Source organism: Leopardus geoffroyi, chromosome D4, assembly GCF_018350155.1.
Source record: "Leopardus geoffroyi isolate Oge1 chromosome D4, O.geoffroyi_Oge1_pat1.0, whole genome shotgun sequence".
NCBI lineage: Eukaryota > Metazoa > Chordata > Mammalia > Carnivora > Felidae > Leopardus > Leopardus geoffroyi.
In genome coordinates, this window is record NC_059342.1 from 22,942,805 (window position 1) to 22,967,731 (window position 24,927).

A 24,927-nucleotide genomic window follows, 5' to 3' on the forward strand; every position below is an offset into this window, starting at 1 on the left:
GTATAGAAAATCCTAGAAGTAGAGAACCTGAGCCCTGGAAGGCACCGAGTAGGGTTATCTTGTTCAGACCCCTGCCAAAACCACACCCAAGCCAGACAGAGGAGTCTTTTTTTTTTTTTTTTTTTTTTTAAATACATTTTATTTATTGTTGAGAGACAGAGAGAGAGCACAAGCGAGAGAGGGCCAAAGAGAGAGAGAGAGACAGAATCTGAAGCAGGCTCCAGGCTCTGAGCTATCAGCACAGAGCTGGATGCGGGGCTCGAACTCACGGGGCTTGAACTCATGTCCAAGGTCATGACCTGAGCAGAAGCCAGACGCTTAACCAACTGAACCACTGAGGCACCCCTGGAGTAGTCTTATTTTTAAGGCATATGAAGGAAAGCCTTCTCTGAACCAATTATGTCTTTGAAGTGTCATGTCAGAAAAATTCCTTTTCTAAAAATCCAGTCTAATAAAGTTTCCATTGTCATCTCCTCAATTACTTTTTCTTTTCCAGATTGAAAATAACTGGGTACTATCTTCAGGGTACTGAAGGGTACTGTCTTCTGGGTACTATTTAAGAAACTTTAAATGAGCACTAACTTCCTACAAGGCAGTGGTTCTCAAACTTTAGAGACCATCAGAATCACCTGGAGCCTTATGAAAAACACAGATACTGGTCCCCACCCCTCAGAGTGTCTGATTAGTGAGGTGGAGGAAGGCTTGAGAATCTGCATTTCTAGTATGTTCCCAGGTAACGCTGATGCTATTGGACCAGGGACCTCACCTCGAGAACTGGGATTCTGGGACTTCCAAAGAAGAAATATGAAGATAATTAGGAGGCAGAGAAGCAAGAAGATTAACAAGTTAAGCAAGTTAACTTCCATATAGAAAGTGATGTTAAACAAATCAATCTCTACATAGAAAATGCTAAATATCTATCAGAGAAGTTCTTTGTTGTCTCAGAGCTCACAAACTCAGGGTCCAGTGAGGGAGGCTGGCCATGAACAGTAGGTTAGGATGTGTTAACCATTAACACAAGAAACTGTGTGAGAACAGAGGAGGAACACAGCATTCAGGCTAGGTGCAGAATAGGCCTGGAAGGCTTCCTGCAGAACTGGAAGCCTGAGGAATAATTCCTGAAGAAGGGAAGGTATCCTGACAAAAGGACAGGGGTGGCCTGGCTCTTCCAGCAGAAGGAACTGTATGGAATTGAAGAGGGAGTGGGGAGTTTTCATGCAACATCAAGTCATGCAATTTTCCCAAAGGGAAGGGTGACAAAGTGGTGATGACAGAGCAGGCAGGGGCTAGACCAAGAAGGAACATCAGAGGGGCATGTCACTGGCTCAGTTGGTATAGAGTGTGTGACTCTTGTTCTCAGGATTTTAAGGTCAAGCCCCATGTTGGGTGTAGAGATTACTTAAAAATAAAATCTTAAAAAAAGGGAAAAAAGAAGGGACATCAGAGCAGGTTGAAGGAATTTGGCAAGATTCTGAAGACTACTAATTGACGTTAAGTGTTAAGAACAATTTGATCAGGCTCCCTGTAAGGGGACATTAGAGATGAAAGAGACTAGACAGTACAGCTATCCCCAGTGCTTCCTTCTCTATAACTAGGACTCCTCTACCAGGTTTACTTTGGTTTTCAGCTGATGTCTGGATTTTGCTAGCCTTCCAGCCTAGGTGTAGACAAAATTCCATTTCCTTTTAATTTAGCCAAGAGATTTTGGAATTTCATAAAGGGAATTTGTAACAACACAGGCAAACATAAAACCAAAGTAAGCAAAGAGAATACAGAAGTTGGGTCTGGAGGTAAACAGAGTAGGCTTCTAGCTTCATTGTTTACTAGCTATACTGCCTTAAGCATGTTACTTAACTTCTTATGCCATAGTTTCTGTACTTAGAGACTTAATTCCCTAGTAAGATCCATAAGATTTTCCATAGTCTGGCCCCTATGTGCCTTTTTCAGCCTCATCTTATATTCAGCCACTCTTTCTGCTCCAACCACATAACCCTTCTATTTCAAGCTTGTGTTTATCATGCTCCCTTCTACCACAGGGCCTTTGCACATACTGATTCCTCTGGAATAGTTCTTGCTGTCCTCTTCAGTAATCACTACATTTAGATCTAAACCCACTCCCTCTAGGAAATCTCTAATTTCCCTGAATAGGTAAACTCCTTCCTATTATAGGCTTTTCTATTATCAGGAACTTTTATGTGATAGCACTTCATGGTTATTATTTGTGAAATTATTTGCTTAAGTTGGTCTACTGCTGCACCAGGGATCAGCAAACTATAGCCAGCTTTAACCTGCACCTTGTTTTGATAAATAAAGTTTTATTGGAGCAGGAACAAGCTCACTTATTTACATATTATCTGTGGCCATTTTTGTACTACAGTGGCAGAGTGGAGTAGTTGTAGTGGAGACTTTATGACTTGCAAAACCTAAAATATTTATTGTCTTCTTTATCGCAAAAAATTGCCAACTTCTGTACTACATTATAATCTTTGTGAGAGCAGGTACAATGTCTGTTTTTGCTTATTCATCTGTCTTCAGCATCTACACAGTGTCTGTTACATAGAAAATGCACAAAAATATTTTTGTTTGTGTTTTTAAATAAATGCAAGAAGATTTTTAAAGCATTTTTATTTAGTTATTTTTTTAAGTTTATTTATTTATTTTTAAGAGAGAGAGAGAATGTGTGCAAGCAGGGGAGGAGCAGAGACAGGAGAGAGAGAATCCCAGGCAGGCTCCACACTGTTAGCATGGACCCTGATGCAGGGCTTGAACCCATGAACTGTGAGATCATGGCCTGAGCCGCAATCAAGAGTTGGATGCTTACCGGACTGAACCACCCAGGTGCCCCGCAAGGAGAATTTTTTTAAGTGTCTATTTTACCAGAGTGTTAAAAGGGTTAAATGAGATAATATATGTAAAGAACCCAGCAATATAGTGCCTGGAGCATAGCAGATGGTTAATAAATGTTAGCAGTTATCATCCTCAGTTGTTCCTTAGTGCTTCTTAGTCACTTTTCCCCGCTCTGGACTTATGCTGTCCCCTGGCAGTGGACTGAGTTTCATTCCTGTCCTTCACCTGCCCTCCATCCCTTGTTCTCTTGTCTTGTGGCCTTCTGGATGAGAAAGAGATTCCCATTTTGGGCTCCAAGACTCCTTCCTTGGAGACACATTCTTGGCAACATCTTCTCCACCCTCCCTGGAGATTTCCTTCTAGGATATTCGTCTGTTTGAAGCATATTATTCCCAAGCCTTGTCACAGCCTTAGGGTAACACTCCTTTCACCTGCCCTGGGGCTTAGCTTCACCGGATCATCTAAGTAATGGTAGTTCTGTCTTATCTGATGGCCACCTCCTTCAGGGACAGCAGACCACCTTTCTTCTTATTCAGTGGAAGAAGCTATAGAGGTGGAGGAGTGCTCCTAATGAGAGAGTGATGTGCGGAAGCTCAGGAACTGAACATGTGTGGTTTTATAGGCGAGGGGAGAGAAGGATCAAAGCCCAGCCCACAGGCTATTTGGCCTGGATGCAGGCCCAGCTGGACGCAGAACCCCAGAGGAGGGAGCATTTACTAAAACCAGAGGTCAGCAAGCTGTGACCTATAAGCCAAATCCAGCTGCCTCCAGTTTTTATGTGCCTCTTACACTGAGAATGGTTTTTACTTTGTTTTTTTTTTTGTTGTTGTTGTTGTTCTTTTTTTTTTTAAAGAACAGTCTATATATTTTTTTATTTCTTTGAGAGAGAAGCAGAGAGGGAGAAGGAGAGAATCCCAAGCAGGCTCCACGCCATCAGTGCAGAGCCCCATGCAGGGCTGGAACTCACGAATTGTAAGATTGTGACCTGAGCCAAGGTCAGGAGTTGGATGTTTAGCTGACCGAGCCACCCAGGTGCCCAGGTTTGTACCTGATTAAATAGTTGGAGGGGAAAATAAGAAGAATATTTTGTGACATGTAAAAGTTACATGAAATTCAAATTTCAGTGTCCATAAATGAAGTCTTACTAGAACCTAACAATGCTCATTCCTTTATGTCTATGGCCACTTTCATGTTACAAAGGCAGAGCTGAGTAGTTTGCCTTCAGAGATCGTTTTCAGCCCATGAAGTCGAAAGTATTTACTGTCTGGCCCTGTGGAGAAAAGGTTTGCCAAGCCCTGAGTAACCCTACTAGCCTGAGCTGTGAGAATGACTTTGACCTGAGCTCAGCAGAGTGACTTCTGTGTTCAGTGTTGTGCTACCTGTGCACCCCCCACTGGGTGCAGCCCAGGGGGTGGTGGGGAAAGAATCAGTTAATTTGATAGATTAATTAGAGGACTCATACCTGATGGAGGTGGGGAAGGGATGAGATGAGATAACCAAGCAGTCTGGTTTCACCATCTACAGCCGGGGGACCTTGAGCCAGTGTCTTCCCTTCTCTAAGGAGAAATTCTCATATTCTGGAATCTGAACAATTATACTCGAATGTAGAGTGATGTTGTGAGGACTGAATGGAGCAAGTGTGTGCAACAATGGTTGGCTTATAGTAGGCACTCAACACTCACTGCTATGACTAGGACTGGATGGAGTACAGCAGTGGAACAGTTGACCTTGGAGAGGAGAGGGTCACCTGTCTTAGTGCTGCGTGTAGAATAGAGCAAAAACAAAGGAGGTTGACAATAAACAGACCTGGATTCATTTCTTTCTCGGCAAGTGATGCATGTATTCATCGCTGCTGTGTGACCTTAGTAACTTCGATAGACTTCTCTGAGCCTCAGCCCCTGTCCCCCAACCCTTGATGGAGCTCACATGACAAGTGGGGGCTTTCCTACTCTTTGATTTAGGAAACAAATCCTTCTGGTACCACCTCTCCCCAATTCAGGCGACACACACACACGGGGCTTCAGTTTCACCCAGTGCCAACAATCCCATTCAGAGAATTCTCTTTCGGCAAGCATTTCCTGAGGTTAGCATATTTATTAGAGATTTAAAGAGCTAATACTCTTGAGAGTGGAGTGTATTGTGCTCCTTCCCTCCTCCTCCTGCTCTCCTCTTGCTTCTGTCTCTTCTTTCTGAATAAGGAGCCCCCACCCGATCTCCCCCCCGCCCCCAGTTCTCCACACATTTCCCCATATCCCTGCTTTATAGCCCAAAGAGGCTGATTAAGGCATTTCCCCACAAAGATGGTTCTGTCCCCAAGAGGAATTCTTCCACCAGCTGCTAAAAGAATAAATTTCCTCTATCCCCTAACAAGCAAAATAGGGATAATTATGCCTACCTCACAAGGTGTTTGTGGGAATTGAATGAGGTAATGTATCTGCCAGTTCCTGGCATGTAGTAGGCCTTCAGCAAATGTTACTTCCCTCCCCTCTTGATTCTTCCTTTGAGATTTGAAGGGACAAAGAGAAGCTGAGAGGCATTTTGAGGTGGGACAAGGGCAGATAAAGCAGCCAGGAAGGTCATCTCCTTGCCCATCACCCTCCGGTGAATTAGAAGAGATTCTTTGCCAAGAGAAACTGGAAAAAGGTGGAGGGGCTCGGGGCGGAAGCCAGACAAGGCTAGTTTATCTTGGAGTCCATCCAAAAGGGTTTAGTTACTAAAACAGCAGTTCCTCGACATAAATCCTTCAGGTTCTTGAAAAATATTATTAAATCACTCCAGCATCATAAATAATCCTAATTTTATTAATCTTGCATCTCAGGCCGAAGCACAGCTCCTACAAGGCTTCTCCCTCGCCTCCGGAGCACACAGCTGGGGGAAGGCCCCCAGGCAGAGTGCAGTACCTGGGCCCCTGGTGAAGGGCATTAGGTGGCCTGCAGTTGAAACTGACAGTCCCTGAGGTTTCTGGGCCCTTTCAGAGTGTGGCTCTTCCTAGTAACCTTTCATTAGGTGCAGGACTCAAAACAGGAGGTGCGTTAGCAAGGTTCTGTGTGCAGAGGCATGGGAATTCATGGAATTCTGTTACTTGTCCATTTGAACCTGCCTGATGTGCTGTTTTTGGTAGTTTTCCTTTCTTTCTTTCTTTCTTTCTTTCTTTCTTTCTTTCTTTCTTTCTTTCTTTCTTCTATCTTTTTATCTCCCTTTATCTCCCTTTCTCTCTCTCTTTCTTTCTCTCTATCCCTTTCCTTCTCTCTCTCCCTTTTTCTTTCTCTTTCTTTCTGTCTCTCTTTCTCTTTCTTTATTTCCCTTTCTCTGTCTCTTTCTTTCTTTCTTTCACCACAGATTTCTTTTTTTTTTAAACTTCTTCCCAAAAAAACTGGTAGAGGGCTCTCTTCCATTTTCCTATAGGCCAAGGATGTTTCTACCTGATGTTGTGAAAACAACGGTTATGATTAGTTAGTGACAAATTGTGGCCTAGTGTCTTAGGAAATCCTTGCTGTCCTCCCCCATGACCTTCGCCCGTCTCTCTCTCCCTCCCTGTCTCTCTCTCTCTCTCTCTCTCTCTCGTTTTTGGGTTTGGTTGGTTGGTTGGTTTTGTTTTAGCCAAGAAATTTCTCAGTTTTTCTTTCCAAACTAAGATAAGTTGAAGAGTAGCAACACCTGTGTCTGCTATTTGGCATTGTTTCTGGCTAAAAAATAAATAAGCCACAGAAAATACCTAGGAATTTAGGAAGCACAAGGTTCAGTTTCTGTTAGTCCACTGTGTGTCTTGTGAAATATTCTCTAAGTTTTGGTTTTTTGGGTTTTTTTTCAATATTTATTTTGGGGAAGTACAAGCAGGGAAGGAACAGAGAAAGAGGGACAGAGGATCCAAAGTGGGCTCTGCACTGACAGGCTGACAGCAGCAAGCCTGATGTAGGGCTCAAACTCACAAACCACGAGATCATGACCTGAGCCAAAGTCGGACGCTCAACCAACTGAGCCACCCAGGTGCCCCTGAAAGATGCTTTATTAAAAAATGTTTTGACTTTATGACCTAATGTTTTCCTCAAATGTAAAATCATATGTGACACCAAAAAATATCAAGAAATAAAAACCAGGCGTAAAGTCCTTCCACCCTCAGAAACCCCACTGTAAACATCATGATACATTTCCCTAGAGTTTTGTTTTCTCTGCAGATGTGCATACACAGTTACCCAATGTGACACTGTTTTACATGTATTTTTGAGGCTGGCTTTTCCACTTATTTCTATGAGCATTTAGTAGTCATTAAAAATTCTTCAGAAGCACCCCTCGTAGTGGCTGCATAATATTTATAACATTATTTAATCATTCTTAGATTGCTCCACAGGTAGGCTGGGTCTGGCTTGTCACTATATAAATAATGCTGCAGTGAGCTTCTTTGTACCTTGTGCTTACATATTTGAAAATTCCTGGGGCGTCTGGGTGGCTCAGTCAGTTAAGCGTCTGACTCTGGATCTCAGCTCAGGTCATGATCTCATAGCTCATGAGTTCAAGCCCCAAGTTGGGCTCTGTGCTGACAGCATGGAGGCTGCTTGGGATTCTCTCTCTCTCTCTCTCTCTCTCTCTCTCTCTTTCTCAAAATAAATAAACATTAAAAAAGAAAGAAAATTCCCATAGACAGCATTCCTAGAAGTAGGATTACTGGCACAAAAGACTAACAGAGCCTCTCGTTAGTCTTCACTGACTTCAGTCAGCCTGAGGTGTTGCCCGTTGGATCTCATAACAAAGCATTTAGGAACTGCAGTAGCAACAGTTCTGGCTAATTTTTGCCTATACAGTGGTTTCATGGTATGCAGCTAGGGGACAATACTATATAATGTTGCATTGTAATTATGATTTTGCTATATTCCTAGGTGGTACTAATCATAGCTGACATTTATTGGGTGGTTAATACATTTGGGGCCCTGGTTTAGTGTTTTATAGATACTAACATGTTTAATATTCCCACAGCTGAGGGGTAGATAGTATTATCATCCCCATTTTACAGATAGGAAAGCTGAAACACAAGGGGGTGAAACCACAGGGTAAGTGGCTGAGCCAGGGTTCAAACCCAAGCATTTTGGCAACACGCCCATGCCCTTAACCAGGAGAGACCGTGCCTGGGAATAACCAAGTGCATGAGATGCTGCACATGTTGAGGCTGCAGTGTTAGGTGGGTGGGTTGCCTAAGCTGGAAGGGGGACCATGACTTCACTCCTCACTGCTGAGTTACAGCCCTCCTTCCTTCTCCCTTCGCTAGCTGTGCTCAGGCCTGGGCAAGGACAGGAAAGAAATCAAGCTGCAAAGCACTCGATTCTATATTTGTGGGTTTTTTTTTTAATGTTTATCCATTTTTGAGATGGGTGGGGGAACAGAGGGTCTGAAGCAAGCTCTGTGCTGACAGCAGCGAGCCCGACGTGGGGCTCAAACTCATGAACCGCGAGATCATGACCTGAGCTGAAGTCTGATGCTCAACTGACTGAGCCATGCAGGCGCCTTATGATTCTGTATTTGAAAGGGGAATATATATCCACATAGTCTCAGGAAGCTGATTATTCAGGAAAGAAAAAAGGAAAGAAAGAAAGAAAGAAAGAAAGAAAGAAAGAAAGAAAGAAAGAAAGAAAGAAAGAAAAACACTGCTTTAGGGTTTTGATTTTTTTTTGCCTTCATTTTTGACAATTGTTAAGAGCATTAGGCTTACCTAACTAGAAACAGTATTTTCCTGACGTTGTTCATCAGTCCATTTCAATGGGTTCTCAGCTCATCTGTTGCTACCATGTTCTGAAGTGAGTCACAGAACAGGGGGCTCCGGAGACAGCAGTAACCATGAATTCTGAAGGAGGTAACTAATCATTTTGATCCTGTCCACTGCAGATCACCTTGGTTACAAATGACCTCCCAAAAACTGTTCAACTTGGATGGTTCTAAAGGCATCTGGTTGTGGGGAGTGCTGCTCAGGCCTGAAGTTCTGATTAATAGCCATTTTCTTTTGTCCCACCTCCTTGGGTTTACTTAAAATAATACTGGTGTGACAGAGATTACACAGGGTGTTTCTGGTTGGGTAGGCGAAGACTGGTGATGTGGTAAAACAAAACACAACACAACCACCACAGCAAAAAACAAACACAGCGGCAACTACGTCCTGCTTCACCTTCCTATCTTGCCAGGCTCCTCCTAGGGAAACCCAGCCAGCCTCTGTTCACCTTGGCTCAGGATTGACATGGGTAAAACTTTGAAGAGCAGCAGCAGTGAACCAAGAATGACCCAGAGAACCTGTCAGGGAATACTGCCACCATAGAAATCTACCCAAGGGGTCTCTGCAGTGATCCCAAAGAGAAGGGGCCAAGGGGAAGCCGTCTCGCCTTTTATGACCTAGTCTTGAAGTTATGCAGTGTTATTTCTGTCTCATCCTATGTGTGGAGACACTGGATCCCCACAGGTTCAAATGTATCCATAGGTGGTCTCACTGGATTTTATCCAGGAAACAGTGGGTGACTTCTATCCTTGATTCCAGAACCATCTTATATTTTATTTTACCATATAATTAAGGAGGTGGGACAAAAGAAAATGGCTATTAATCAGAACTTCAGGCCTGAGCAGCACTCCCCACAACCAGATGCCTTTAGAACCATCCAAGTTGAACAGTTTTTGGGAGGTCATTTGTAACCAAGGTGATCTGCAGTGGACAGGATCAAAATGATTACCTCCTTCGGAGGTTACTATGTCTCTGGAGCCCCCTGTTCAGTGACTCACTTCAGAACATGGTAGCAACAGATGAGCTGAGAACCCATTGAAATGGACTGATGAACAGCGTCAGGAAAATATTGTTTCTAATTAGGCAAGCCTAATGCTCTTAGCAACTGTCAAAAATGAAGGCAAAAAAATAAAATCAAAACCCTAAAGCAGTGTTTTTCTTTTTTTCTTTCTTTTATTTTTTTCACCGTCTCTCAGTGAAGGAATATCAGTATCATGTTTGGAGAAGAACATGTACCCAGAATGTGCATTAGCCTGGACATCTTTAGAAAATAGAATCAGTCATACGTGTACATAATGGAATCTTGATTCATACATGGAAAAATCACTGAAACTCAAAAGTTTCACACTTTTGAGGCTTCCAGATAATTAGGGCTTCCAGATAATTATCCAGCTTTTGATGAAAAATATACTGGTTGGTGGGTACAGTGAGAATTCTTTGTTTTTCTTCCTGCTCTGAATTAATGAACATCAAATTTATCCATAGGTGGTCTCACTAGGTTTTACCCAGGAAGCAGTGGATGACTTCTATCTTTGATTCCAGAACCATCTTATATTTTATTTTACCATATAATTAAGCATGGATCAGGTTCAAATCCCTTGTTACTTATAGGAAAAGGTTTCTGGTCATCTTATTTTCAAGTGTCATTTATGAGCATATCCTATCTTCTTGCTTGGTGAATGAGGTTTTCCCTCCAACTGGATTCTTCTCATGTTTTTAATAAATAATGATCCAGGGTTTCAGGATCCAGAATACTCCAGAGCTGTAAAGTAGGCACTGTGAAAGATGTATTAACTCCTTCAGGCCTCCAAGGTGCTATTTAAAATGTTATTGCTTCATATCCCATAATAGAGGCTTGAACCTTATTGATGGCCTTTCTCTTGATTGTGTGTATATCGAGGGTGAAGGCTAGGAGAGCAGGGGGTGATGAACTGGAGCAGGAAGCTGAATTAAGTCTTTCAACAAGGCTTAAAAGAAATGATTTTGTTCTTATAAACTCTAAAACATAAATGGTACTGAAGCTTCCAGAATAAATCAGTAGCTAAGGTAGTGTTCTTAGGTGTAATAATCACTAGAAGGATTAAATCCTCGTTTATGCTGGCTGAAAATAGCTCTCTTTTATACTTACTGTATAGCAATGTTTCCCATACTGTACTAAAGTAAAGTTAACTATAAAAACATGTGCATTCTGATTACATATAGAAAACCTTCAAGTTGTCATCTTTTTCAATATTAGTAAAGGTTACTCAAGTTTGTGCAAAGATCTTCAATTCATAGGTTCAGCTGTTATTTGAAATATGGAATACAAAGATAAAACCATTGATGGCAAGTTTGTAAAATTCTACTTATAATAATGAATGAATTTGCTTGAATATAGGGGCAGCTGAATAAAAGGTGTATTTTGGATTTGTACAGCTAGTGGTCTGATAAATATTTAACGAACAGCTCTTGGGCAGGGAAGCCCTGACTTTAACGGCATTTTGCCAATTTCTGTGGTGTAAATGTTTCCACCAGGGTTGATTTCATGCTACCAATATGGCATCACAGAATGCAGAACTAAGGAGAGATATGCTCAGTGGGTTCTTGTGAGCTATATGAGCCAGTCCTGCATGCCAGTGTTTACGATTTTTGGAAAGGTAGTTGGATGATCCCCGGATAAACCTTGTTATGATACAGGAGGAAAAAGACACATTTTAGGTGGCACATTCTGTGGGGGGATGTTGAACACTCACTGAATTTCCATTTACTCCTTCACATTTCTCATTGGCTAATGGACTGGAAACAGAGATGGAAGCATTTACAAATTTATATTTAGGGGCACCTGAGTGGCTCAGTCAGTCAGTTAAGCATCCGACTTCAGCTCAGGTCATGATCTCATAGTTTGTGAGTTCAGGACCCCCATTGGGCTCTGTGCTGACAGCTCAGAGCCTGGAGCCTGCTTCAGGTTCTGTGTCTCCCTCTCTCTCTCCGGCTTGTGCTCTCTCTCTGCCTCTCAAAAATAAATTAAAAACATTAAAAAATTAAAAAAAAATTTTAATTGATATGCAACACCAGCCCTCTCTTGCCTTGATACTACAATAAAGGAAGTCACGCATTCTTAACAGTACAGATACATGATGTGAGATACAACCTGTATTAACATGGTTCCATGAATGTCTGTGTGGAGCCCAGCCCCCATACACCAATACTGTGATACATGCCATGCTTCTTTTAGCAATTGCTGCCTAACAAACCATCCCATACGGAATGGCTTAAAGCAATTTATTGTTATGTCTCACAATTCTGTGAGTTGGCTGGTCGCTGCTGGACAGTTCTGTTTTTCTCATTCAGGGTTTCATGTGATTGTAGTCAAACGGTGGCTGGGGCTGGAATCCTTGGAAGGCCTGAATGGAATTGAACTGAAGATGGCTTCTTTGGTCACGTCTGGCACTTCAGTGCTTCTCCACATGGAGTCTCATTGTCTCGGCATCTGCATGTGGACTCTCTTAGCAGTAGGATAGACAGACTTTTTATCATGAATGACTTCAAATGCAGAGGCTGTCAGGATTTCCTAAGGTTGAGGCTCGGAGCTGTCACAGTATCACTGTTGCTACATTTTCTTGGTTAAAGTGAGTCATGGGATCAATGCAGAAGCAGAGAAGGGGGTGACTATGCAAGGCGGTCACTCCAGGAGATAAGAGTCATTGGGAGCCCTCTTTGGAGAATAGCTACCACATACCACAAGTAAGAAATAAACCTTTGTTATGTTAAGCCACTTAGATTTCAGGGTTAATTTGTTCCCTAGTAAAACCTAGCATAATCTGACTAATCCAGAAATTGGTACTGTATTAGTGAAGATAAGGGAGGCTGTACTGTGAAAACAAACCTCAAAACCTTAGCAGCTTAACACATGGTCCTCTGGGGGTCTGATGGCTGGCCAGTGCTGCCTCCCTTCAGTGGTGATTCAGTGGTCCAGGTCACTTGCATTTTGTTGGTACGCCATCTGGAACAGGCAGCTTCCAGATTAGTGGGACAGGACAAAAGAGGACAAGGGAGGGTCTAACTCATGGCTTTCAAGTACCTGTTGGCCAGAACTCATCACATACCTCTGGTCCCAGCTATAAGCAGCCCAGGAAATTTGATGGAGCATGTGGATATTTGGTGATTAATAAATATTTCTGCCATAAATTTATATGGGTCCCTTTGCCTCTTTTGTTTTTCCTCTCTTTCCCTTACCCTCTATAAGACATTTAAGAAAGGAAAGAGTGGAGGGGGGAGGGAAAAAGGAAGGTAGGAAGCAGGGAGGGAGAGAAGTAAGAATACAGGAAGGAAAATACAGGAAAATACAGGAAGGCTGCAAAATATGATCATTAAAACTATCAACAAAACAAAACTATTAACAAGTACTGCTAAACAAAAACTATTAACAAATAACTGTAATAGCAGAGGTTTTCACTGTGCTTTTAACTTGTTTTTTTTTTTTTTTCTTTTTAATCAGTGATAAGGAAACTAAACCAGATTAAGTGCTATCTTATTGAAGGTACAAAGGCAAACAAGGGGAAAGAAGTGATTGAAGAGCAGCACTTCAGAGAGCTTGGGACATTCAAATCAGTAGGGTCTGATTACTCGCATCCCAGGGTACTTGAGGAATTGGCAATTGTAATTGCAAGACCACCAGCCTTTATTTTAGAAAAGGAAGGTTGGACAGGAGAAGGCCCTGACAAGTGGAATCAGCTGATGGAGTACCTGTTTTTAAACACACACACACACACACACACACACACACACACACAGAAAGAAAAGCACAACAGTAGTAATTATAGACTATTCAGCTTATCTTGGATACCTGGGAAGATACAAGAACAAATCATCAAACAATCAATTTGCGACCACCTAGAAGAGCACAGGTACTGGGTAGTAATCAACGTGATTCTGCGAAGCACAAATTATGCCAGACCAATTTAATTTTATCTATGAGAGAGTGATGAGCCTGGCAGAAGGGAAAGCAATACCTACAACTGGACTTCAGTAAGGTTTTTTTGTGTTCTTTTGTTTTTAAATTTCATCCCCAGTTTCAGCATTCACTCTCCAAGAGGATGCTACCTATTAGCAGTTGGGTGGGCATGACTCTGGATCAGGCACTCAGATGTGGTAGAAACAAAGACTCTGCTCTAGACTGACACAGTCATTAATAATAGTATTATTATTTTTATCAACTGATATGGACAAAGAAGATGACAGTAGTGAATTGAAAATGTTGGGGTCCAAATAGCATTCTCCACCACTGATGGGAAATATGAGAGAAAAGAAGAGATATAAAAACCTGTCTCAGAAATCCAACAGCTAAGTAATATGAGATCCAGAAAGGGAGAACAGAGAAAATGGTAAAAGAGAAATTATATAAGAAAATTTCCTGGAAAAGAACATACATCTTTATTTTGAAAGAGTCTCCTAAGGGCCAACTACAATAAATGGGAGAAATAACCCAGTTGGATGCAACTTTGTAAAAATTTTAGAATTTTTTTATTGATTTTAAGAATCAATAAAACTTTCTAAAAGCTTCCAGAGGGAAATATTAGGCCACCTACAGAAGAATGAAAATTGAGCAACCAAATTCTCATTAACATCTCTGGCTGCTAGAAAAGAATAGTCTTTTCAATTCTGAGGGAAATTGAATTTGAAACTAATTTCCGTATTCAGCCAACCTATCAATCAACTGTGAGATTAGAACATAGGCATTTTGCATAAGCCAACACTAGGAACGTTTACTTCCCAGAACCCCTTTCTTGAGAAGTTACTTGAAAATGTATTCCAGCAGAATGAGGAAATTATCCAAGAAAGAAGAAATCAAGGGACCTAACACCAGAAAAGGAAGTAGAACAAGATAAAAAATTTTCCATTTTGGAGGAAGAGAATGAAGAGCTCCAAAGGGAAAGACTCTGGAGCAAAGGAGATGTCCATGTAGTTCATAATGTCATTGAAAGAAAGAAAATCAACCAGCAAACCAACAAAAAACCCTTGAATATAAGATAAAGTATATATTTAGTCAATAAAAAAGATAGGCAATTAAGAAATCCAGAAAACCAAAAGGCTAATTGAGCCTCTTATGATCCAGTTTTGAAGAATTATAGTATGTTGTATGTAGTATAAAAGAAAGATTAGTATATGATGCTAAAACATTCTCCTTTGAAGTAGATGAGAGGTTATGACATTGCCCTCACAGAAAAGGAAATAGCAGTCCTAACATGCTCCTTAGCTTGGTAGTGCACAATATTGTTGTAGTCTTAATGAAAGTACTCTGATTGATTTTAAAGTCTTACAGTGACCCTAAGGACAAAGTAAGGAAGATCTTGGTTATGTTTCAGGAAAAAAAGGCAAATATTTTTATCTTCATAGTATAAAAATATAGCTGACAGAATGTGGGAAGTGGAAAGTGAAGGAAATAGGAGAAGGATAGTACCACTGATAACCCACAACTTCTATAATTGGAAGTCAAGATAGTGACTCAGGTTTTAGAATGAGAAATTGAGGCATAGCCTACTACTTAAAGTTAACAAGGGTAGGGGCGCCTGGGTGGCGCAGTCGGTTGGGCGTCTGACTTCAGCCAGGTCACGATCTCGCAGTCCGTGGGTTCGAGCCCCGCGTCAGGCTCTGGGCTGATGGCTCAGAGCCTGGAGCCTGTTTCCGATTCTGTGTCTCTCTCTCTCTCTGCCCCTCCCCCATTCATGCTCTGTCTCTCTCTGTCCCAAAAATAAATAAACGTTGAGGAAAAAAAAAAAAAAAAGTTAACAAGGGTAACCAAAACAAAACTTAAAAATAATAATACCAGTACCCCAAACTCAGAAGAGTTGGGAGGAAGAAGATTACATAAATGAGCTAAATTCTTATTATTTCGTAGTGAGGCCATTTACAACCAAGAAACTGAAAACAGGAATGATTTTCCAAACACCCCATATATTCAAAGAATGCATAGTTCATGTGAAGTTTTTCATAGGCATACATGTAAGATCCTGGGGCACAATCTCAGAGTACAGGTATCAACAATCTCTGTAGCTTAAGAACACATTATGGTGCTGATGATCTTACAGCCATGACATTTTTTCCCATTTCATTATCCATTCCCAATTATAACATTATGTTTGCAAACTTCAAGTTATGTCTGCTTTAATACTCTTAAATTTTCTCAGAATTATCTCTAATATTTCAAAGAGTACTCTCTCCAAAATTCATACTGTGATACATGGCCATTTGGCCTCCTTACAGTGTTTTATTTCATTTAACTTCTGTTACAAAAGAAAATTCTCAGAATTGGGTTTTTGCTCCCACTGAATGAAAGCTTAGATGGCCTTGTTATAGGATAAAAACCATTTTAAAATTATAACTCTAAAGATTAAAATAACATAAAAGTCACTTGAATCCCTTCTAGTCGTTCCTGTGCATTTAAATAACAGCATAGTTCACAAGTTACTGTTAAATGATGGCTGGTGCAAGTAAAACTCTGCCGTAACTTCCTAAGCGAGATCCAAGAAATTCAATCACTGAACATGTGGAGTCAACTGAGTGCAAAGTTAATGAAATGAGCAACGTGACCCAGCTGCAAGAGGACAGGAACCAATCACCAAACTTGTCATATTCAAATTCCCTTTATCAAGGAGTGTGTAATTACAAGTTCCACCGTACTTCTGATTATTGGCTACAATGGCATGCCACATAGCCACACAGGTAAACACTTGCCATACACACTGCCTGCTAGCTTTAAATTACGCAATTTTTGATTACTCTTGGCAGGAGTTAAACTATTTCAAATTTTGCACAAAATGAGTACTTACCCAATAGGCCAATTACACTATTTCAAATATTCATTATTCTTATTTATGTAAAATATAACTGTGCTGTAAAAGAGCAGTATTTAGTTCTTAAAATTGGGGGATGGGATGGGGTTGTTTACAGCCAGAAGAACTCAAAGCAGAAATGTTTAAAACATTTATTATAAGGTACATTTACTACTGTAAGTATTGTACTATCTCTTACTATTTCTCAAAGAATGGTCCATGTAATACTTGTTAAAGATGCTGACCCCCTGGGGCGCCCGGGTGGGTCAGTTGGTTGAGCGTCCGACTTCGACTCAGGTCATGATTTCACAGTTCATGAGTTTGAGCCCCAAGTCAGGCTCTGTGCTGACAGCTCAGAGCCTGAAGCCTGCCTCGGATTCTGTGTTCCTCTCTGTCCACCGTTCCCCTACTCACACTCTGCCTCTCTCTCTCTCAAGAATAAATAAACATTAAAAAAAAATTTTTTTTTAAAAAGCAGATTCCCTGGTTCCAAACATAGATTCCCTTTGCTGGGGCCCAGAAATCAGCATTAGAGCCACTCATTAGTTTAGGCACAGATCTTACAAAAAGATTTGTTTGTTCATCCTCTTTAACTCTATTTCAGGACTGAGCTTGTTGTGAGACTATTACATGCTATATTGCCTTCTGTGGTATTTACCATATCCTAGCATTTTCCCTTTTTATTTCTTTACCACCAAGATAAAAGATGACTTCTGTCTTTTTACATACGGTCTTATCTAGTGGAATAACAATTCTTTTCAAGATCTTTTAAGCTGTGCCACCTCTTGAACATAGAACAGCTAAGAAAATCTGTTAAGTTTTAAAATTCATGACAATGACTGGTCTCTTAATTACATAGGGAGAAACATTTTGAGACTGTCTTTGTATCTTATTTTGGTGCTGATCATTTTTTCTCATTCCTGTGACTGCAAGAATATTGATCTCAGCTTTACTTTGACCATTAATGAATTATGATGGCAATAAGCAGAGACACACACACCTCCAGCCTCTCCTGGGAGCTTAATCTTCTGCTACAACGTTTGCATTTGTAAGGCAGCACCTGTGTAATCTATATTCTAACTATTTGTTATTCTCCTTTAATTACATATTGGTGGTGGTCCATTTGCAGCCTGAGAGCAACCAACTGGAGAGTCAAAGAGATTATTAAAATATTGACTTTAAATTAGAAGGCCAAAAGGAAACACAGCTGGGTTTGTTCCTACCCATTCCAATATGATGGTTCAGGGATAGTTATTCACTTTCATGTCAAGGAAAGTTGGGTCTGAAACCTTAGTACAAAACTTTCACCTTTAAAAAACTTCTTTGAAAAACTGAAGTATGGTTTATAACGTTTTGTTAGTTTCAGGTGCACAACATTGATTTAACAATTCTGCATATTATTCGGCTCACCATGATAAATGTAGTCATCACCTATACTATACAACGTTCTGGTGTCATCAGTATTTCTGTTAGCATCAGCTTTACCTCATCTGGCAGACACCATTTTGTTCAGCAGCTGATACTTTTTTTTTTTTAATGTTTATTTATTTTTGAGAGAGAGAGCAAGTGAGCGAATGGGGGAGGGGCAGAGAGAGAGGGAAACAGGATCTGAAGCAGGTGCTGTGCTGACAGCAGACAGCCTGATGTGGGGCTCTAACTCAAGAACCGTGAGAGCGTGACCTGAGCTGAAGTCGGACACTTAACCGACCGAGCCACCCAGGTGCTCCTGTCTTTACCTTTAACCATAAGAGGCAGGATGTAGGGAGTAGACTTTATAAAATATAATGCCTGCCTCACAGGGCCATTGGGAGAAGTAAATAAAATCATAGCTGTGGGGGCTCTTAGCACAATGTGTGACATCCAGTATTTACTTTTCTGTCCTTTCAGGGATCTTACTTTGGCAAGCTTGACAGGTCTTCAAAACTGCTGTGCTGGGCAAAATTTTACTTTCAGTAAAATGAAAGCCTGGGAGTAACTAAGCATGGCTCTTTAAGGATTTACATTTAAATTACAATAGATAGATTAGTAGTTTTGCCAAAGGTGGAAGCAGGACGGTGTAGTGTGAAGGGAAGAGCCTTGTTCACAGGACAGGCTGGGACTTTGTCACTAACCTGCCAGGTGACCTTAGTCACCTTGCTTTTGGGTTTCAGTTTCTTCAGCTGTATAAGGGTGTGTGGTTGGTGTTTTCGTTCTAAAACCTCATGGTTCTACTAAGGCAGCCCTTTTAAAAATGGATTTATCTATGTGATGGAAAAAATCCCAGAGGATGTATAACCGCATGTTCTGCTGGTTGTTCCTGAGTGCTCAAAGGATGACCTCTTCGCTTCCTGCCTACCTCCCTTTCCTTTTATCTTCCTCCCTCCGTCCTTCCTCTCTTCCCTCCTTGCATCCTTCCCCCTTTCTTCCTTCCCTGCCTCATTTCTTCTGTCAGCAATTATTTATAGCTCCTTCCATGAGCCAGGCCCTATACCTAGGCCCTGGGGTACAAGAGTAAGCAAGATCTCAGTCCTGCATTCGTTGGGCTTATAGTCTGTCTCTCATCCTGTCCCTCTGTGTGTGTTATGTATGTGTATGTATTTTTTCCCTTTCCTGAAAAATGTCTAATATATAGATAACCTGAAGGAAGAGTACCACAAACACCCGTGTCCCCTAGATTCACACTAACGTTGTTTGTTCCCCCCTCTATCTCTGTGTATATATCATTTACAAGTTGCAGATACCATGCTTCACCCCTAAGTAATTTAACATATATCTCCAAGAATTAGTATACCCTCATAAATAACCACAATACCATTTTCACACCTAATTTAGCTAATCCCCCCAAGTTATCATCAATCCCATAGAATTGTATTAATGTCCATTTCCATATTCAGATTTCCTAATTACCCCAAGAATACCTTTCATTGCCTTTCCCCCAAATCCTGGTTCAGCAGTCAAGGTTCACACATTACATTTGGTTTTTAAGCCTCGAGTCCTGCCCCTTTTTTTAAAATTTAAATATTTATTTATTTGACAGAGTGTGCATGAGTGGGGAAGGGCATAGAGAGAAAGAGAGAGATCTCAAGCAGGCTTCATGCCTAGCACAGAGCCCAACGTGGGACTCGATCTCACAACTCCAACATCAAGACCTGAGCTCAGATGCTTAACGAACTGAGCCACCCAGGTGCCCCATATAGTGCCTTTTAGTATAGAACTACTCTCCCATCTTTTTTCTTTTTTGATGATACTGATTTTTGAAAGAGTCCAGGCTAATTATCTTGTAGAATATATAAACCTCTGGATTTATCTGTTTCTTTATGGTGTCATTTAGTTGTTTCTATGTTCCATGTATTTACTGTAATCTGGAAATGAATCTAGAGATTTAATTACATTTCAGTTACAAGTTCTTGGCAAAAACACTTTATAGATGAAGGTGTGCTATCTATTTTAAATTTTCTACAAAGATCACTTACTACTTGTGATTCAAAAACAGAAATAAATTTAAATGTATATTGCATGGTATAGCATTGAAATGAAGTAGAGAAAGCATGAGTTTTCCCAGTGGAGGCCTGGATTTGAATGCAGGTTCTATATTCTCTTAACAGCTTGACCACATTAACTAACCTAGTAGTTTACTTCTCTACAAAAGGCCAGAGAAGACAGAACCACTCTGGAATTTAAAAAAAAAAAATTTTTTTTTAACGTTTATTCATTATTGAGAGATAGAGACAGAGCATGAGCAGGGGAGGGGCAGAGAGAGGGGGAGACACAGAATCTGAAGCAGGCTCCAGGCTCCGAGCTGTCAGCACAGAGCCCGACGCAGGGCTCGAGCTCACAAACCGTGGGATCATGACCTGAGCTGAAGTTGGACGCTCAACCTACTAAGCCACCCAGACGCCCCACTCTGGAATTTTTTTGAAATGTGCATGCTTGTCCCTCCATTCCCCTCCTTAGCATTTATTTATTATTTTAAAATTTTTGTTTAATGTTTATTTTTGAGACAGAGAGAGAGAGAGAGAGAGAGAGAGAGAGCATGAGCAGGGGAGGGGCAGAGAGACAGGGAGACACAGAATCCGAAGCAGACTCCAGGCCCTGAGTTGTCAGCACAGAGCCCGATGCGGAGCTGGGACCCACAAAGTGTGAGACCATCTGAGCCGAAGTATGATGCTTGACCGACTGAGCCACCCAGGCGCCCCCATTCCTTAGCATTTTTTTTAAAAGAAGGGCTCTTTTAGACTACCCCTCATCCTTGCCACCCTTCTCACCCTGACCCAGGGTTAAATGCCACCAATTCTCTGTGTCAGGTGTCCTCATCTGAGAAATTTGAAAAATCTCTACCTTGATGGGTGTTGTGAGAATTAGAGATTAATAACAATACATGTAAAGTACACAGTGCAGAGTCGGCTGCATTATTATATGCTCAATACATCACCACTATTCTTATTGCTGCAGTACTTGCAAAAACTGAGGTGGGGGAGGAGGAGAGGGAGAGAGAGCACTTGAAAAGAGGGCCGAAGTAAGAAGAGAGGGATATTCCGTTTCTAAATGGCCACTTCAAAAAACTTTCTAAGAGTGTTTTGTGCTTATGCTGTGACCTCCGTAAACGTTCACCTGGGACAGTGTTATGACACCATAATCATTAACGTTTTTGCAGCCCTTTACAGTTTACAAAGCGCATCCTCATTCATTATCATGTTTGATGCACACCCTCTTTCATAGAGATCAGATGTGTTTCATGCTTAGCCCAAGGACACAGAGTAATCAGTGGGGGAGCTCAAATTAGGAGTTCTGATTGCAGAACAGACTTCTTTTGCTGAAAATGTGCAGCTTGGCACAGACACCAAATGTCTCCTTTCTAAATTCCTGACCAAGGGGCTCTTTCCTTATGGTGTAGGTTACTGAAATGCTTAGTTAAAGCTCTTTGAGTCTATTTCAGACTTGCAGCTCCTCAAGCTGCGTTGGGTGACATTTCCTGTGCTGTCGTGTGTTGTCAGTCAGCCAGAAGGCTTCTGTTCTTTCTTGCTCTCTGCTCTAACAGAGAGAAGTACTGGTTAATGAACCTGAAGTAACACCATCACATGCATATTAAAAATGCATTCAAATCTCTTAGCTGGACTGATTTCCTTGCTCAAATTATAAGCATTGGACAGATAAAAGACACCCAAAGATTGGTCCTTGTTCTTTGAAGGAGTTAGATTTTGCTATTTCTCAGTGTTGACATTGAATTTTGGATTTTGTGGGGGGTTTTTTGTTGTTGGTGTTTGTTTTTGTTGTTGATGTTGGTTGTTTTTATTGTTGTTGTTGGTTGTTTTTTGTTTGTTTGTTTTTGGCCTGGTCGTGTTTAGCTCTTTTTTGGACAAGAAATGTATTGCTATTTTAAACAAAAACAGATTATCTCTGGTTAAGCAAACTACTAGTGTGGCATAAAACAATTAGAAGTGATGGGTTATTTTTTATCATTTAGTATCTTTTTTAGTTTCTTCTCTGATTTCTTTGTACCATGAGATACTTAGAACTGTATTTCTTAATTTTCAAATATTTGTGCCTTTCTAGTTATCTTTTTGGTAATGGGATCTGTGTTTCTACCAACACTGATGTTTTAGCATAATTCTGCAATGTCCAGGGAGCAGATTCTGTGTGATTTGGGTCATGGGAAAGTTGCTGAGACATGCTTTGCTGTCCAGGTTATATCACTTTTATAAATTCTCCAGGTATGCTTGAAGAAAGAAATGTTTTCTGTACTTGTTGGTGGGAATAGAATGTTCCTTGTACATTACTTACATCAAGTTTGTTAGTCTTGTCCAAACTGTCTGTATTTTTACCAGTTTACTTATTTTGACTGCTTACTCTGTTATTTACTGAGAGAAGCGTGTTTAAATCTCTCACTAAAAGTATGCATGGATTCCTTTCTTCAGCTTTTGCTGTATGTATTTTGAGGCAAAGTTATTAGGTGAATACAAATTTAGAATTGATTTTCTGATGAATGCAACCTTTTACTCATAAGGAAGCATTCCAACTGATCTCTAGTAGTGTTTTCAAACAAAGCATAAAGTCTACTTTGATATTAATACAGCTGTACCATCTTTCTTCTGGTTAATATTTGCATCCTCTTTATCATCCTTTTCCTTTTTCTATCCAGTTACTCTCAATCATTTTTAATATTTTACATGTGTCTCTTTTTAATATTCTGCCATATTTCTCTTGTATATTTTTGCTGACCATCTAAAATTAAACTAGAGGCATTGTGACTGTTCAAAATAATATTTAGCATGCATCCTTCCCAAAATAATCCCCTAATATCATCTAATACTCAGCCTATACTCAAATACCACCAAATGTCTGTTAGGTGATTTTTACAACTATATGGGTCATTGCATTTGACTGTGTTGCTCTTTGTCTTTTTTAAATTGAGAATAAGCTAATTTAATTGACACATTGTTGTATCAAGAGTGACCATAAGGAAATGAAACAGGTGTTTTATTTATTTATTTTTCTTTTCTGATTGTGTATTATACTTAAGAAGGTTGAGGGGCAACTGGGCGGCTCAGTCGGTTAAGCATCCAACTTTGGCTCAGGTCATGATTTCATAGCTTATGGGTTCGAGCCCCATGTCGGGCTCTGTGCTGATAGCTCAGCGCCTGGAGCCTGCTTCTGATTCTGTGTCTCCCTCTCTGCTCCTCCCCTACTCTCTCTCTCTCTCTCAAAAATAAATTATTAAAACAATTTTTTTTTTTTTAATTTTTAAAGAAGGTTGAAAAAAAAACACAAGGATTTCAAGGAAACTGTCAACAGTCAATAGGATTCAAGTGGTATCTCTGGCAGGAACTTTTTAGACTAGGGTATGATGTGAAATAGGTATTTTAAAAATCACTCTTAAACTACATGTAAGAAATACAGTCACTACATCTTGTTTGTTACAATAATATGACATGCAAAAAAGTAGAAATAAGAAAATAACAAGTACTTTTATATCTGCTACCAATTGTGAGCATTACTACCTTCCTGAAATATTTATCTATTTCTATCTGCCTATTTGTCAATATTTTGTATATGGTTGAGACAATTCTGTATATAATTTGTCCTTTAATATAGGCAATTTTATATCACCCTTTGTACTTGTTTAGTCTTTAACATTAATGCAGTTATAATTTTTAATGGCTACATAATGTACTATTAAGTGAAGGTGCCGTCATTTTGCAAATAGTCGTCTTCTGTTGAATGTTTTGGTTTTTTCCAGTTGTTTGTAACAGTTAATAATAATGCTATAAACATATTTTTGAAGAAATTTTGGTCTGTTTTACATGATATCCTCATTGTAGAGGCTGATATTCTCATTATAGAGAAATAAAATTTCTTCAAAAAAATTTTTTAATGTTTATTTATTTTTGAAAGAGAGCATGTGTGAGTGGGGGGGGAGCAGGGAGAGAGAGGAGGACAGAGGATCCAAAGAAGGCTCTGTGCTGAAAGCAGAGAGCCTGATTGATGCAAGGCTCAAACTCATGAACTGCAAGATCATGACCTGAGCCAGTCAGACGTTTAACCAACTGAGCCACCCAGGTTCCCCGAGAAGTGAAATTTCTGAGTCTAAAGGTGTAACCTCTTTTAAGGCTTTCCAGAAAAGTGTTTCAATTTTTAAAAATCCCACTGTGCCAAAGCTTATTGCATTGGAATGGACGGCCACTGCAGAGGGACACAGCATGGAAAGTCTTGCAGATAATTAGTTACCACATACCTATAGTGGATAGTTGGGTTTTGCCTACCTATTATGGAAGCTGAGAGTGCCAGATACTTTGCTAGACTCCCTCGAAGCAAGGGCATTGGCATGTGACCTGGGATAGACCAATCAAATTGGCCCCCTCCACACTTTAAGGCTGGAACTATTAATGCAAAGAAGCAGTCGCAATGGAGAATCCATCTGGGGGGTGTTTGTAGTAGCAGCAGCCGTGAGCCAGGCTGATGTACAGTGATGAGATGGTAGTTCAAGCCATGTGGTCTGGCATTTGATGATGGTGGTAGCAGTGTCCTTAGCAGAAGGACTCAGACATGATTTTGGCTTTGGCCCTGGCCAGTGTCTAGTGTCTCTTACTCTTCTCCATTTACTGAGCCTGGTTGACCAGTCTTCCCTGATCTATGTCAAGTCCCAATATTCTTTAATAAATTACTTCTCTGTTAAAACCAACCAGAGTTGGATTCTACTGCTTACAGAAAAATAGCCAAATTTCCATGCAAGGATTCTCCCCCTGGGTAACAGGACCTATTTAAAAATTTTTTTAATGTTTCTTTCCTTTTGAGAGGGAGAGACAGAGTGTGAGTATAGGAGGACAGAGAGAGCGGGAGACACAGAATCCAAAACAGGCTCCAGTCTCTGAGCTGTCAGCACAGAGCCCTACACGGGGCTCGAACTCCTGAACCACAAGATCATGACCTGAGCCAAAGTCGGACAGCCAACTGACTCAGCCACCCAGGTGCCCCTAACAGGACCTATTTTAAACAGCAAAAGAATTGGCATGCGTAAGGGAGATCTGGAACAGTAGA